Here is a 16,585-nt window from a genome sequence, read left to right on the forward strand (position 1 = left end):
TTGGCGCTCAGCTTTCTTTACAGTCCAACTCTCACATCCATACATGACCACAGGAAAAACCATAGCCTTGACTAGACGGACCTTTGTTGGCAAAGTAATGTCTCTGTTTTTCAATATGCTATCTAGGTTGGTCATAACTTTCCTACCAAGGAGTAAGCGTCTTTTAATTTCATGGCTGCAGTCACCATCTGCAGTGATTTTGGAGCCCCAAAAAATAAAGTCTGACACTATTTCCACTGTTTCCCCATCTATTTCCCATGAAGTGATGGGACCAGATGCCATGATCTTCGTTTTCTGAATAATGGTCTAAAGATAGACAAAAATCATAATTAGAATAGAGGCCAGAAAGAAAACTGCATTGTAGGCAGACTTGATGTATGTCAGAGCTGCCAAAGACTATTCAATAAATAGGGCTAGGACAACTGTTTTTAGTGCAGGGAAAAATGAAACTATACATCTACCTCAAATCAAACATTAAAAACAAAAATCAATTCCAGGTACATTAAGGATTGAAATGAAAAACATTCAGAAAAAAAGAATATATTCTTTTACTCTGGAGGTTAGGAAGAATTTCTTAAATAAGACATAAGACAGGGCATTAAAGAATAAATCTTACTTTCATTAAAATTAACTCCTACCCAACAGTAAGGAAAAAACAAATAGCATAACAGAAAGGTGGACAAAGATATAACAAAAATTTTATTGATATAGAAATTTAAAAAATACATGAAGATATTCAACTCTCCTTAGTTTTCAGGATAGTGCAATCAACACAACAGTAACATTCCACTCTTATCCCAACAGACTGGAGAAACTCAAGTCTGACAAAACCAGGTTTAGGCAAGGCTGTAGAATAAGAATTCTCACACATGCCAGTAGGATTGTAAGTTGGTCCAAGCACTTTAAAATAATATTGGCATTACTAATTAAACTGAACTTATGCATAATCCCATCTAGCAATTCTAGTTGTATTCATCTGCTAGGGTAGCAGTAACAAAAATGCTAGAGACTGGGTGGTTTAAAAACCGATTTATTAAAAAAAAAAAAAAGATTTATTTCCTCATTTTGGAGGCCAGAAGTCCAAAATCACAGTTTGGTTTCTTCCCCCCTCCTCTTCTTGCATTGCAGATGTCTTCTTCCGTGTATTCACTGGCCTTTCTTCTTTGAATGCACATGTCCAGTGTCTCTCTATATGGCCAATCTCATCTTCTTTTTTTAAATTAATTTATTTTAATTGGAGGCTAATTACAATATTGTAGTGGTTTTTGCCATACATTGACATGAATCAGCCATGGGTGTACATGTGTCCCCCATCCTGAACCCCCCTCTCCAATCTCGTCTTCTTAAAAGAACATCAGACTAGACTAGAGCACTCCCCACCAAAGGTCTCATTTTAATTAACTATCTCTTTAAAGACTCTATCTCCAAATGCAGGCAATTCCTGAGATACTTGGAGATGTTGATAATCAGGGCCACAATTAAGAATTTTGGAGAATCCCAATTCAGCTCATAACACCACCTCTAGGAATATCAGCCAGGAAAACTTTTGTATGTGTTTGAGAATGCTGATAGCATTTAGTTCATAACAGTAAACAACATAGCAGATAATTCGAGTGTATTGTCTTTCTAAAGCAAAATACTATATAGTAGTGAAAAGGAAAAGACTATAATTACACACAAGGGCTTCCCAGGTAGCACAATGGTAAAGGATCTGCCTGCCAAATGCAGGAGCTGTGGGTTCGATCCCTGGGTTGGCAAGATCCCCTGGAGGAGGGCATGGCAACCCACTCCAGTATTCTTGCCAGGATAATCCCATGGACAGAGGAGCCTGGTGGGCTACAGTCCATGGGGGCATGAAGAGTCAGACACAACTGAGTGATTGAGTATGCATAGCAACATGCATAAATCTGGATCATTCTTAGAAAGGGTTAAATGGAAAAAAATTCATTACAAAATAATACATGCAAAATAGCTACATTTATAATAAGGTTAAAAAAAGCAAAGATACATTGCATATCTGGGGGATACAGTGGGTAGCCTTATAATAAACTCTAAAGAAAAGCAAAGTAATGAATAACAGACAATTCAGGATAGTGGTTTTCTCTGGGAAGGAAGGAGGGGGAATACATTAAGAAAGAGACATGTGTGTGTTAGTTGTTCAGTCATGCCTGACTCTTTGCAACTCCATGGACTGTAGTCCACCAGGCTCTGCTGTCCATGGAATTCTCCAGGCAATACTGAAGCAGGTAGCCATTCCCTTGTCCAGGGGATCTTCCCGACTCAGGGATCGAACCCACGTTGCCTGCAATGCAGGTGGATTTTTTACCGCTGAGCCACCAGGGAAGCCCATCTATTTGTTAATTAGATGTTCACTGATCATTGGAGGCCAACTTTGGAGACCACGTTGTTACCAACAGAAGCAATACTAACTTTGGCAGCTTTCAAGATCTTTTCTCTCTGCATGGAAATAGTGGACCCAAGCAAATTCAACTCACACACTGGGCGTTTCATTCACCCTGATCAAAACACTTAAAATTACAGCTGGTTTCACACTAAGCTTTTGGGATACTTTAGAACACACTTGCTGATGCATGAAATAAACGGAGATGCAGCCTAGATGCTCGAAGAGATAGTCCCAAGCTATGGGGCCCCGAACCTGAGGTGCCCAGTGTAGTTGCAGGGAGGGGAGCTTGGCAGGTCATCTGCCCCTGTAAAGGCTCCACGTGAAAGACTCTGAAGGCTAAGCATACCAACTCTTGTTGCTCTTTGCTTATTTTTTTTGGTAAAGGTGAAAACCCTTCCAGATTTCCTTCAACTATCAACCCTGGTGCTCTGTGACAACCTAGAGGGGCAAGAGGGTGTGGGATACCGGAAGGAGGTTCAAGAGGGAGGGAGCACCGACCACTGATTCATGTTGATGTATGGCAAAAACCAACACTATATTATAAAGCAATTATCCTCCAATTAAAAAAAAAAAAACAGGCACTAATACAATACAGGTCTTTCCTAAAAGTGAACTAACTGGCCTAAAGCAAACTTTTAAAAGTGGGGGAGACCTGTATTATCAACCTGAAAAATAGTTGTCTGGTAACAAAATGAATTTTTCTTTGCACTGACTTATTTTGTGCCTAAAAACGTGTTCTGTTAAACCATCCACAGGGCAGAAATAAAATATATATATATTTACTTGCATACATTTTATATCTATTTGATGAAATGCAGATCTATGTTAAAAATCGGTGGACTGCTAACCTAGAGACACAAACCTAAAATGATTATTAAAATAAGTCTTCCTAAATAAGTAAACAAGGTAAATGATAGCTGTTGCTGTTATTCAGCCGCTCAGTCCTGTCCGACTCTGTGCGAGCCCATGGACTGCAGCACGCCAGACCTTCCTATCCATCACCATCTCCCAGAGTTTGCTCAAACTCATGTCCACTGAGTCGGTGATGCCATCTAACCATCTCATCCTCTGTCGTCCCCTTCTCCTCCTGCCTTCAATCTTTCCCAGCATCAGGGTCTTTTCCGATGACTCGGCAATTTAAAAAATCTCTGTAATTCTCTTACAGAGACTGTCAAAATTAGCGTGTTCGCGTGTGGCCGAGCGGGGCGGCCCGGCCAGAGGCGGCGGTTCAGCATCACCAGTCACCAACATCATCAATCATCATCAATCTCGGTTCCGGAGCGGCTGCTGGGCCAGCTGGAAGGTCTGCTTGATTGGTACCAGCCTCTTCTCCGCTCCCATGGCGCCGGACCGGATCGAGGCGAAGCCGTCCGCGCTTGACGACAGCCAGAGAGTGACCACCATCCGCGTCTCAGCAGACGCTCCCAACTCCGGCCAGTCAGCCGCAAACAGCCGACAGCTCGGTTACCGCCAGAGCCTTCAAATACCTCGCGCGAGAAAAGGAAACACCGCGAGACAACCGCGAGAGCAGGGCCGCCTCCTGGCTTCGCGCGTGCGCAGAGGACCGAGCCGGCCTTCTTCCGGTTGCAGGTGGGATGGGTTTCTATGGGTGCGGAGGCGAGGCCGGAAGTGGTGTTGAGTAGGGAATAGGGGGCGAGGTACACTGGCGCTCGGCAGGTTAGGCGGGAGGCTTGCGGCTCTGGGCTGGAGGTAAGAAGGAAGAAAAGCGACCTCTGGTGGGAGTGGTCGGATTCGTCTGAAGGGAGACATTGCAGGGTTCGTTGGTGGGAGGCATGTTTCGGTTTTGCCCAGAGGACGGATGGACGTCCACCGGAGGCAGGGAGCTGCGATCCTGGATCCGGGGGCGGATGCTCTCTGGTCGGCTGAAGGGGTCAGGCTGGGGTTCGTAGACCTAGTTAGCTCCCTTGAGATCTGGAGGAAACGGGAGTCTCCTGGGAAGAGGATTACATTCTAATCTAGTTAAAGCTCATACCTGCAAAGTCCTCCTCTTAAGGCATAATTAACTAATGAGTGCACGATAACAATACAGGAAACAAAGGAGAATATCAGAGGCAGAAGGTAATTTTAAATTATTGGTTATGAGACAAGCAGGCAGTGCCTTCAGGAAAGAATCACGCCTTAGCCATCCCTTTTAAAAATAGAATATTTTTTGACTGACACAAAGTAGAAATAAAACTAGAACCAATACATATATTTGAAGCCCTTGTCTGCTCCATCCAATTCCATTCTGTTCTTTCTTGACCAAGGTCCCTCCCCTTTAAAGTATCTTTATGTTTTATTTTTTAATTACATGCGTAGTGCTGTTTTGCATAGTTTTCACAGTCAGAAATGTGTATATCCTTTGGCAGCTTTCTTAATGTAAGATTTGACAGTGTTGTGTAACTCTAGCTCATTCATTGTTAACATCTGAACAGGTGTGTTCCTTTGTATGAATATACCCACTATCCATTTTCTTGCTTTGTATTCCCAGCGCCTGGCACATTGTAAATCCTTACATGTTAATTGAATGGATAAATGCTGTGGCATTTGAGCTTAATCATAAAGAATAAATAGGATTTTAAATGACTTAAAGCAAGAGAAGTAGTCCAGGCACAGGGAATACCAGCCAGAATGAAAACACAAGTGTGAAAATGCGGGAGGTATTTCAAGAACTCATGGCAGTCTTAGAGCTTGAAGTGTAGGATTGTGTGGAGATACCAGTTTAAATTACATTATCCTGAAGAGATTGCACTGGTTCATAGCCAGTAGAGGTTTTTGAATTATGAGGAAACTGATCAGAGCTATATTTTTAGAAGATAGTACTAGAGCACTATGGAAGTATGTCTAAGAGGTAAAAATTCATGGTAGGTAATTAAAGACCACACCTGTCAGGCATCATAATAATGATCATTGTGTTAAGCATGTAAGGCAATCATGCAGACCTGCTTAAAACCTTAGAACATTCTCCCAGTCCACTCACAGCACTTTTGTAGACAGTTATTTCATACCTTCTGTCAAGCTTGCAACATTTTCTACTTCAGACTCCCATTTAGTTATTCCCTTGTATCCTCTTTCAGTTAAAAAAGGACTTCCACATGCTTTCTTCCTCACATTTTTCAGGTCTGTACACTAATACACCATGTCTACTATTACTGTAGGTGAATTGTCTGAAGAAAGCGGGTAAGCCCTTTAAGAATACTTTTTGAATACAACAACATACATTGTTGCTCTGAAGCACAGCCGAATGGACTCCTAAAGAGGCTTCCCAGGTGGCACTAGAAGTAAAGAACCCTCCTGCAGATGCAAGAGGAAGTGGGTTTGATCACTGGGTAGGGAAGATCCTCTGGAGGAGGGCTTGGCACTTCACTCCAGTATTCATGCCTGGAGAATCCCATGGACAGAGGAGCCTAGCAGGCAGGCTGCAGTCCATGGAGTCGACTGAAGCGTATGTCATTCTATAATCTCTTTGGGGCTTCCCTGGTGGCTCAGACAGTAAAGAATCCGCCTGCAAAGCAGGAGACCCAGGTTTGATGCCTGGGTCGGGAAGATCCCCTGGAGGAGGGAATGACAGCTCACTCCAGAATTCTTGCCTGGAGAATTCCATGGACAGAGGAGCCTGGTGGGCTATAGTCCATGAGAGTCGCAAAGAGTTGGACAGGACTGAGCTACTAACACTTTCAGTTTCAAAGAGGATTGGGTCCAAATGAAAATAGTAAAAATAAAAAAGAACAGAATGATTTAAAGACAGTTGTTTTTGTCCTAAAAGAATTACTCAAAAAAAAAAAAAAGAATTACTCATACCCATAATAATATAAATGAGAGATTAGCTTTTTAAGTCTTTATTTTCACGTAGATTTATGTGATTGGCTTTATAAGAAAAATCTAAATATAGTTTACATTTATATTTTTATAAGCAGTTTATTTTTAAATATAATATTGTGAATCCAATTTTAAATGTCTCACTAATCTATGTCTTACATATCACCAAATTGTTCAAATATAGTTTGGTAACTTATTTTTCACTGACTAATAAAAATAGAATGTCCATGGTACAGTTTACTATAGGTGTCATTCATTCTCTCATTTAATCTTTCAAATGCGTTTATTGAGAACCTACCATGTGACAAACACTGTTCTAGGAACAGGTAGATAAAAAGATTCATTAGTGGAAAGTCACTAACCTGAAACTATCCCATGCCTCTATTAATACACCTTGGTATATAAGATGCTTTCAGCTACAAGTATTTGGTTACCTTAACTCTTGAAAGTCTCTTCTAAAGAATGGCTAAACTAGATGCACAGCTGATTAAAGAGCATTATTGCTCTTATTTATCAGAGATCCAGATTAGTTCCGGTTTAATATGGTGATGCTGTCCACCATACTTTGCCTCCATCTGGGAGGCATCTGCCAGAAACTCATTACTCCTGCTAACTACCTTGGCAGACAGGATGGAAGACGTCCAAAGAAAAGCTTTGCCTCTTGCTCAGAGGAGGGTAAGATATTTTGAACATGTCATCTTTGGGGAAACATCTAAGGAAGATTAAGTCAGAAGCATCTACCAGACCCTGAATTCTCTCTCCCATTGGTTGCTAAGTCGTGTCTGACTCTTTGTGACCCCATGGACTATAGCACACCAGGCTTCCCTGTCCTTCAGTATCTCTCTGAGTTTGCTCAAACTCATGTCCATTGAGTCAGTGATGCCATCCAACCATCTCATCCTCTCCTGCCCTCTTCTCCTCCTGCCCTCAATCTTTCCCAGCATCAGGGTCTTTTCCAGTGGCTGGCTTGTTAAAAATGAGCATCCTTGTTAAAAATGCACGTTTACAAACAGTGCAGCAGTCAGGTTCCTTAGTGTTTACCCAAAGGAGTGGAAAACTTTTGTACACACAAAAACTGGCAGCCCATGTTTATAACAGCTTTATTTACAATTGCCAAAAATTGGGAGCAACTAAGTTGTCTTTCAGTAGGTGAATGTATAAATAAACTTAGAACCAAGCAAATATTTTTCAGTGCTAAGAAGACATGAGCTATCAAGTCATGAAACTACATGGAGGACCTTTAAATGCATATGACCAAGTGAAAGAAGCCAACCTGAGAAGTCTATATACATGTAATTCCAACAGTATGGCATCCTGGAAAAAGCAAAATTGTGAAGCTGAGCTGGTTAAAAAAAATCAGTGACTACTAGAGATCAGTGGGGGTAGGAAGGAAGGGAAGGATAAATAGAGGCACAGGGTTTTAGGGCAGTGAAAATACTCTCTCTGATGCCATATGGTGGATACATGCCGTTATTCATTTGTATAGGATGTACGACCCCAAGAGTGAGCCTTAGTGTAAGTGATGGACTTTGGGTGATGGCGATGTGTTGGTGTGGCTTTGTCACCTGTAACACGTACCACTCTGGTGGGGGATGTTGATAATGGGGAATACTGCATATGTGGGGGCAGGGCTATGTGGGAAAAAAATCTCTACCTTTTGCTCAGTTTTGCTGTGAACCTAAAGTTGCCAAGTTTATTACATTTAAAAAAAAAAAACGTATTATACATGACATACTATAAGTCCCCTTCAAGTTTACTGTTAAATACAATTTAATGAAGTCTTATAGAATACCCTCACCAAGGCCTTCTCCCTCTGGCAGCATCTTTCTTGTTTCAAGGTCAAAACATTATGCCTCTTTAAATCTGGTGTTGTTATTAAAAGATTAGACCGGAATAAATATAGTGGTGACGGACTGATGAAAATTGATGGCATTCAGATCATCTGTCAGCTTCCCTGATGGCTCAGTAGTAAAGAATCCACCTGCCAATTCAGAAGACCTAGGTTCAAACCCTGGGTTCGGAAGATCCCCTGGAAGAGGAAATGGCAACCCACTCCAGTGTTCTTGCCTGGAAAATGCCATGGACAGAGGAACCTGGCAGGCTACAGTCCTGGGATTGCAAAGAGTCAGAGGTGACTGAGCACAGATGGAAGACTTTACCCTTCTTCCATTCCATTCTCACCCCGACCCCCACTCCCCCACACACAAAGTGGCATTACTTAATGGAGAGGTTTGTAAGGAAGTGCTGTATTATGTTGATAAGACCCAAATATCCCAAGTTCAAGAAAGCAGTGCAGTAAGTACTTTCAAAATGGGCACACTCAAAGTGAGCTAAGAGGAAAAACACTTGGTGGATGAGCTGTGCTCCTCCATGGTCTGCTGTGTTCAGCTTTGGCAGTGTACTCTGCATCTCCTGGTACTGACCCCCAGGTCTTAACATCATTTTTTCTCTCTCCCAGTCTTGGTTGAAGTAGTATGCCTTTTAGAAATGGGCCTAAACCTGTATAACATGGTGGTGAGGAGAACTACAGCTTTTTGCTTCAACGTCCATGGCCTTGGATTTTGTAAAGGTCACTATAGCTGGGAACAGTACTGCTCTGTCTTGTAATGCTTAATATCATATTTCTGGTCTTATTCTCAGGTCAAGGATGCATTCCAAGAAAGCTCTAAAGATATATCACCAGCTCCAACCGTATAGTTGACCTAGCCAAGGAAGACCTCATTGGAACCTTACTAGATCAAAGCATAATTTGCCATCTTAAAAAATATGCTTCCCATCAGAAAGTATCAGGAATAAAAATCTGAGATATATACCCACCACTTCAAGGAAGTTCCAGTGTCAGCCAGCAGTTTAGCAGATCAACTAGTTTTTTTGATCATCAAGCAGACGTAGTCAAGCTACCAACACAACAGAAGAAAATGTCTCTGTATCAGTATTTTTCATGTTATGTGTGGGACCCATTTGGTAGGTCGTGAAATCAATTTTGTGAGTCATGATGAACATTTTTAAAAACAAAATAAAATTTGAAATATCAGAGTGCTTTGCATAAATCCTTTGCCAGAATCGTGCACCTTGCAGGGAATACTAAGGTCAGTTTCAATATGTGAAAAGATATTTGATGGAGGGGATATGATAAATATAGTGTCCATTGATTGCTTAAGAAACGGTTTTTCAGTCATTTGTTCATTGATAAACAAAACGGCTGATATGCAGTCTAGTTGTATATTATAACTTGCAACTGGATATAAAGTCTAAGATGTTCAACTGAGATTCAGTTGCAAATTGAATGTTTTGGAAAGATGTTATCTAGGCTATAAATATGTATACGCACATATACATATATATTTGAGTTAGTGGCAATTGTAACATTCAAAATTGCTTTTAAAATGGATCATTTCTTTTTTAAAAGAAAGAGGAATAATGAAGCAAAATATGCAAAAGCATGCTCAAGTTCTACCTCTGGATCTGGAAGTGTGACCAGTGACAATTATGAGAAAAATACTGACTCTAATCTGCAAACATCAACTGCATTTGAACCACATTTCAAAAAGAAAAAAGTTAGTGTAAGACGTTATAATGAAGATTATTTAAAATATGGTTTTATCAAATGTGAAAAACCCTTTGAAAGTGACAGACCTCAGTGTGTTATTTGTAATAATATTCTTGCAAATGAAAGCTTAAAACCTTCCAAATTAAAAAGGCACTTAGAAACACAGCATGCTGAACTTACTGATAAGCCTCTTGAATATTTTCAAAGGAAGAAAAAAGACGTAAAGTCACCAACACCATTTCTTAGCTATTCTGCTGTCAGTGAGAAAGCCTTATTGTCATCGTACTTAGTTGCATATCGGGTGGCAAAAGAGAAAATGGCTTACACAGCTGCAGAAAAAATTATTCTTCCAGCATGCTTGGATATAGTGCGTACAATTTTTGATGATAAATCTGCAGATAAATTAAAAACTATTCCTAACGATAACACAATAGCTCTTCGAATTTGTACAATTGCCGAGCATTTAGAGGCCACGCTTACTGCTCGATTACAGTCAGGAATAGACTTTGCAGTTCAGTTTGATGAAAGCACTGATACTGGAAGCTGCACAGCACTTTTAGTCTATGTGAGATACACGTGGCAAGGTGACTTCATGGAGGATTTTTTGTGTTGTTTAAACTTAACCTCATGCCTGAGTGAATTAGATATTTTCACAGAATTGGAAAAGTGCATTGTTGGTCACTATAACTTAGACTGGAAAAACTGCAAAGGAATCACAAGTGACGGAACAGCAAATGTAACTGGGAAACAGAGCAGAGTAATTAAAAAGTTGCTCGAGGTGACTAGTGCCATGTGGAATCACTGTTTTATACATCGTGACGCGTTAGTGTCCAGAGAGATCCCACAGAATCTCATGGAAGTATTGAAAAATGCAGTGAAAGTTGTTAATTTTATTAAAGGAAGCCCACTCAACAGCCGACTGCTTGAAACCTTCTGTTCAGAGATTGGAGCTAACTGTACCCACTTACTGTATCATACCAAAGTCCGCTGGTTATCTCAAGGGAGAATATTAAGCAGGGTTTATGAACTCAGGAACGAGATCCATGTTTTTCTCACTGAAAAGAGATCTCATTTGGCAACTATTTTTGAGGATAATATTTGGGTAATGAAACTGGCATATTTAACAGATATTTTTGGCATCCTTAATGAACTCAGTTTAAAACTACAGGGGAAAAACAATGATGTATTCCAACAGATGGAACGGATCCAAGGATTCCGAAAGACATTATTGTTGTGGCAAGCGAGACTGAAAAGCAAGCGTCCTAGCTACTACATGTTTCCAAGATTTTTGCAGCACATCGAAGAGAATGTTATTAATGAGAACATTTTGGAGGAAATAAAACTAGAGATACTGTTGCATCTCACGTTTCTCTCTCAAACCTTTAACCATTTCTTCCCAGAAGAGAAATTCGAAACACTAAGACAAAATTGTTGGGTAAAAGATCCATTTGCTTTTCAAAACCCAGAATCAATAACCGAGTTAGACCTGGTGCCTGAAGAAGAGAATGAATTATTGCAGCTCAGTTCTTCAATCACATTGAAGAATGATTATGAAGCATTAAGTTTATCAGCATTTTGGATTAAGATAAAGGAAGATTTTCCTTTGCTAAGTCGAAAGAGCATCCTGCTACTATTACCATTCACAACAACTAGTTTGTGTGAACTGGGATTTTCGGTCTTAACCCAGTTAAAAACAAAGGAAAGGAATGGATTCAGTGGTGCAGCAGAAATGCGGGTAGCACTCTCCTCCTGTGTTCCAGACTGGAACGAGCTCATGCGCAGGCAGGACACTCCCCACCTTAAATCAGTCTGACCTGGTTTTTGTTGGCGTTTCATATTTTGTAATCCTTCCTGTGTTGTATTTAAATGTTAATATAGCAGTGTATGTGGTAACATGTTTTATTTTTGTTAAATTTAAATACTAATAAAATAATTTTATGTCCATTGAACAGAAATTAATGAATTTTGATTAGCGGTCATGCACTGTTGTAGAGGCATTTGGAATATGAAATGAAGAAAACAAAAGGTCATTCTCTAGTGGAGCTTTAGTTCTGGCAAGGAGGGAAAGATGATAAATGTAATAAATACAACCTTTATAATATTTAGCAGGTAATAAGTGCTGTAGGAACGCGCTTCCCCAGTGGCTCAATGGTAAAAAATCCCCCTGCAATGTAGGAGACGAGAGACATGGGTTCAATCCCTGGGTCAGGAAGATGCCCTGGAGGAGGGCATGGCAACTGACTGCAGTATTCTTGCCTAGAGAATTACATGGACAAAGGAAGCTGATGGGCTACAGTCCCTGGGGTCACAAAGTTGGAACACGAACTGAACACACATGCAACGCAACAAGTGCTATAGGAAGTAATAAGAGAGGAGGTCAGGGAAGTATTTGAGGACCAAATCATGAAGGACTGTGGACCGTTCCAGGGCCTCTGGGCTTTGCCAGTGACGTGGAGAGCAATTGAAGGGCTCTGTGCAGGAGAGACGTGGTGCGAATTTGGTTTTCAGAAACTCCTTCTGACTTCTGTTTTGAGAATAGATTGAATTTAAAGGTTACCTCTTTAAAGAAGTCCTTCCTAATCACCTTAGTTTGGGTACATCCTTTATTATTCTTCCATTTCTTTGCTTTCTTGGTGGTATGTAATTTCTAATATTTGTATTTATTTGGTTACTGGTTCTGTCAGTCTGCCACCTGGAATGCATGCTCCATAGGAGCAGAAATTGTGTCCCATCTTGCATGATACATAGCAAGTGGATATTTCATTTACATTTGCTGAGGCACAAACGAATCTGTGATACCTATCACTTGTAACCTGAAGTCATATTCCCTGGAATAGTTAATCAATGTATGGCAAATTTCTTTGCCCTTTTTTATATTTAAATATCTGATTTGGGGGGACTTACCTGGTGATCCAGCGGTTAAGACTTTGCCTTCCAGTTCAGGGATTTCAGGTTCAACCCCTGGTCAGGGGACTAAACTTGTGGTTCAGTCGGTAAAGAATCCGCCTGCAATGTGGGAGACCTGGATTCGATCCCTGGGTTGGGAAGATCCCCTGGAGAAGGGAAAGGCTACCCACTCCAGTACTCTGGCCTGGAGAATTCCATGCGCTGTATAGTCCATGGGGTCACAGAGAGTCAGACACAACTGAGTGATTTTCACTTCACTTCAGGGGACTAAGGTCCCAAATGCCACGAGGTGTGACCAAAATTTTTTTTAAAGTCTGATCTTTGTCAGATTATAAGTGTCCCCAGACAGCACTGATTGATATTGCTTCCTCACATCGTTGCTGAAAATTAAGCAGCTTAATTGCTTAACATGTCTTCCTCAAACTGCTTTCAGCTTCTGCCTCTCGTATTTCCCGACCGCCCTCCCCAGCTGTTTCTTTGGCCGTGGTCTTTCTCTAAAATCACAGGTTAGCAGTTTCTTTCCATCAGCCTTTCCTAGCATTATTGTAATCTTTGGGGATTTTTTTAGATTTTTCTACTCTGTTAACAAAGTAATAGACTTATCCCCCTTTTGGGTGCTTTCAGCTGGAAGACAACTCTCCATGGATAGCTCACATTTGTGCATAATCTGAATCCTCTGAATGAAAGTATTTGGATTTAAATTAAGAATATGCATGTAAGGGAACATTTCAGGATGGTGAGACTAGAAACATCCTTCTTTCCAAGGAACATCCCTGGGAAGTAAAGGTCAAGTCTTCTTACTTCCCTGGAGACATTTGCTTGCCTTCCAAGAGTAATGAGTAATCTCTCTGTGGGGAAGGGTAGGAAGATGTACCAGTAGCCCCTTAAAACCCGTCTCCTGTGGTGCAAGCGCTGCGTGAAGAGCTGACACCTGTGGGAACTGAAGCATAGGCAGTGAACCCACAATGCTCATCTGGTTCCCTTTTTTTTTTTCTTGCTATAAGTAATAAGTTGTATCTCTGATCCAAAGGTCTTGTATCTTTATGGCCAACATATGTCACTTCTGTAGTTGACGGGGTCACAAAGAACCAGACACAGCTTAGCGACTGAATAACAACGGCACTTCTACAAAATCCCTTTTACCGTGTGTGACACCATACAGGTTTCAGGGACTAAGACTTGGCCGTCTTTAGTGGGAACCATTGTTCAGCCTATCACAATCCACCCCCAGTCCTCACAGACTCTTCTACGTCCCACATGAAAAATACATTCGTCTATTCCAGGGGCTTCCCAAAATCTCAGCCCATTACAGCATCAACTCAAATCTCATATCTCACCATCTAAATTACGTATGGGTGCGCTTCTGGGTATAACCTATCCTGGAGCAAAATCTGTGGACCTGTGAAATTAGAAAGTAAGTCTGTGTTCCAAAAATAACAGGGTAACAGGTCCTTCCTCATTCAGTAAGGGAGAGAATGAAGGACAAGAGCCAGCTGATCACTTGTAAAGTCCACCTAGGCAAACTCCGTTAGGTTTCAAAGTGTAGAAATAACTTCCATGGCTCATGCCTCTGCCCCCTGGACTCATTGCACTCCCAGAGCTCTCCACCCTCGGAATCATCTTTTCTTATCAAGAGTAATACATCTCTGTTGTTCACAGCCCATTTTCTGCCTGTAGAATTTTGGGGATCTGACAGCTTTTACAATTTTGTCCTCTGTCCCTTTTCATCCAATGTGACTGTTTCTGTTGGTACAGCAGTCTCATAAACATTGTGGGTGATAAATTCACTCCGTTAGAAGAGGCTACTCCACAGATATTTCCTGAACCATTTCATTTCTGTTTCTGGCTTCTGAGTCATAGACCCCTTCAAAGAGCCCTCTATGTATTTGAATCTGCTAACCTTTTGTACTTCCCAAGCAGTAGCAAAAGTCTCTCCACATTTAAAATGGTTAAGACGATAACTTTAATGTGTATTTTACCACAATTAAGTTTTTAATTAAAAAAAAAAAAAGACAATATCTCACCAACCACATCATTGGCTAACTCTCCAGAGCATCCTTTCCTGACATTGAATTTCAACTCCAGCATTATTTGCGATCTGTGTGGTCTAAGAATTTCCCAAATAAAATTCTGCTTTTTGTAACAGTTCTCTCCACTTTTTTCTTTCACACTTTACCAAAAGCAACCAGGAGAAACCGGGTGACACCTTCAGAACTTCACTGGGAAATCTCAACCAAATACCCAGATTTGTTGCTTACAAGTTCCGTTTTCTGTATAATTTATAGGGCACAGTATTACCATTATATAACAGAACCCCCTTGCTTCCAATTTCCAAAAACATATTCCTCTTTTCGTCCTGAGACTTTATCAGCAGACACCGATATTTCTTTTTTTGGCTGTGTCACATGGCATACGGGATCTTAGTTCCCTGAGTAGGGTTCAAACCCATGCCTCTGAAGTGGCAGCTTGGGGTCTTAACCACTGGACCAGCAGGGAAGTGCCCCAAACCCACATTTCTACTAACTGTCTGTTAATGGCAATCTAGGATTTTCTATCATGCTCCTCAAACTTCTTCCAGCTTCTACCCATTACCCACTTTGAAACCACTTTCATATTTTTAGTATTTGTTACAGTAGAGTTGGCACAGTTTGGAGCCCGAAAAAAATCTTTCTTCTGATGATTGAACTCACCATACTCCTTCTCCAATTCCACTTCTTCTTTGGGGCATGCTCCTGGCAGACTCTGGCCAAGATTAGCCAGCAGTAAATGCTCATGATGTCCCTCCCAAGCTTAGTCTTGGATCTGAAGACAAAGGGAAGCAGAAAGACAGACACTTTTAGAGACCAAAACCTATACTCACTTCCTATTGCTGCTGTAACAAATGACCGCAATATGAATGGCTTAAAGCAACACAGATTTATTATCTTTTGGAGGCAGAAGTCCAATGATCATCTCATTGGACTAAAGTCAAGGTGTCAGCAGAGTTTGTTCCTTCTGGAAACCCCAGGGAAGAATCTGTTTCCTTGAGTTTTCAAGCTTCTAGGGTCTTTCTGCATTCGCTGTCTCAGCACCTTTCTGCATCTTCAAAGCCAGCAGCAAAGCACTTTCAAATATCTCTCTGCTTCCATCACCACATTGCCTTCTCTCTCTGATTGCCTTCACTTATGAATCTATTGGATCCATCCAGACGATCCATTATAATCCTTCCATCTCAGGATCCCTAATTTAACCACATTTGCAAAGTCCCTTTTACCATGTAAGCTGATATATTCATAGGTTCCACAGGACTAAGACATGCACATCTCTGTGGGACCATTACTCAGTTGACCACACTGAAAATAAATACAAGGAACAAACAAGACAATGATAAGCATTTAAAGGGACTTCCCAGGTGGTGCTAGTGGTAGAGAATCTGCCTGCCAGTGGAGGAGACAGAAGAGACATGGCTTCCATCCCAACTCTTGGGTCAGGAAGATCTCCTGTAGGAGTAGGAAATGGCAACCAGCTCCAGTATTCTTGCCTGGGAAATTCCACGGACAGAGGGGCCTGGCAGGCTACAGTTCATGGGGTCACAAAAGAGCTGATGTGACTGAATGACTGAGCACAAGTATTTAAAAACATTCATTGAGAGGTCATTATGAAACGTTGTTCCAACCTTCAAATTCATTTTCTCTCTTGCTTCATCCTGCAGCAACCAAAAATTCCAACCAGCAAACAAGACAAAATTTTCAATAAGGAAGTTCAGGAATTATTGAAAGCACTTGTTGTTCAGGACGACAAAGTTCAAATGAGTACTGTGTCCAAGGTCTTTAAGATATAAAATCTGACCCTGGAAATTCCCTGATGGTCCAGTGGTTAGGACTCCATGCCGAGGGCATGGGTCCAATTGCTGATCGGGGAAATAG

At 41.1% G+C, this 16,585-nt stretch overlaps 1 long non-coding RNA gene across 1 annotated transcript; it reads left to right on the top strand.

The window, feature by feature from the left end:
* Positions 1 to 4,027: 4,027 nt before the first annotated feature.
* LOC105001131 lies at positions 4,028 to 11,722 on the top strand. Its single transcript, XR_826823.1, has 2 exons — positions 4,028 to 4,114; positions 8,864 to 11,722. It is a non-coding gene; the product is annotated as an uncharacterized LOC105001131 (long non-coding RNA).
* The last annotated feature ends 4,863 nt before the right edge of the window (positions 11,723 to 16,585 follow it).

The sequence above is a fragment of the Bison bison genome, unplaced genomic scaffold (assembly GCF_000754665.1).
Source record: "Bison bison bison isolate TAMUID 2011002044 unplaced genomic scaffold, Bison_UMD1.0 scf7180017864379, whole genome shotgun sequence".
In the NCBI taxonomy this organism is placed as follows: domain Eukaryota; kingdom Metazoa; phylum Chordata; class Mammalia; order Artiodactyla; family Bovidae; genus Bison; species Bison bison.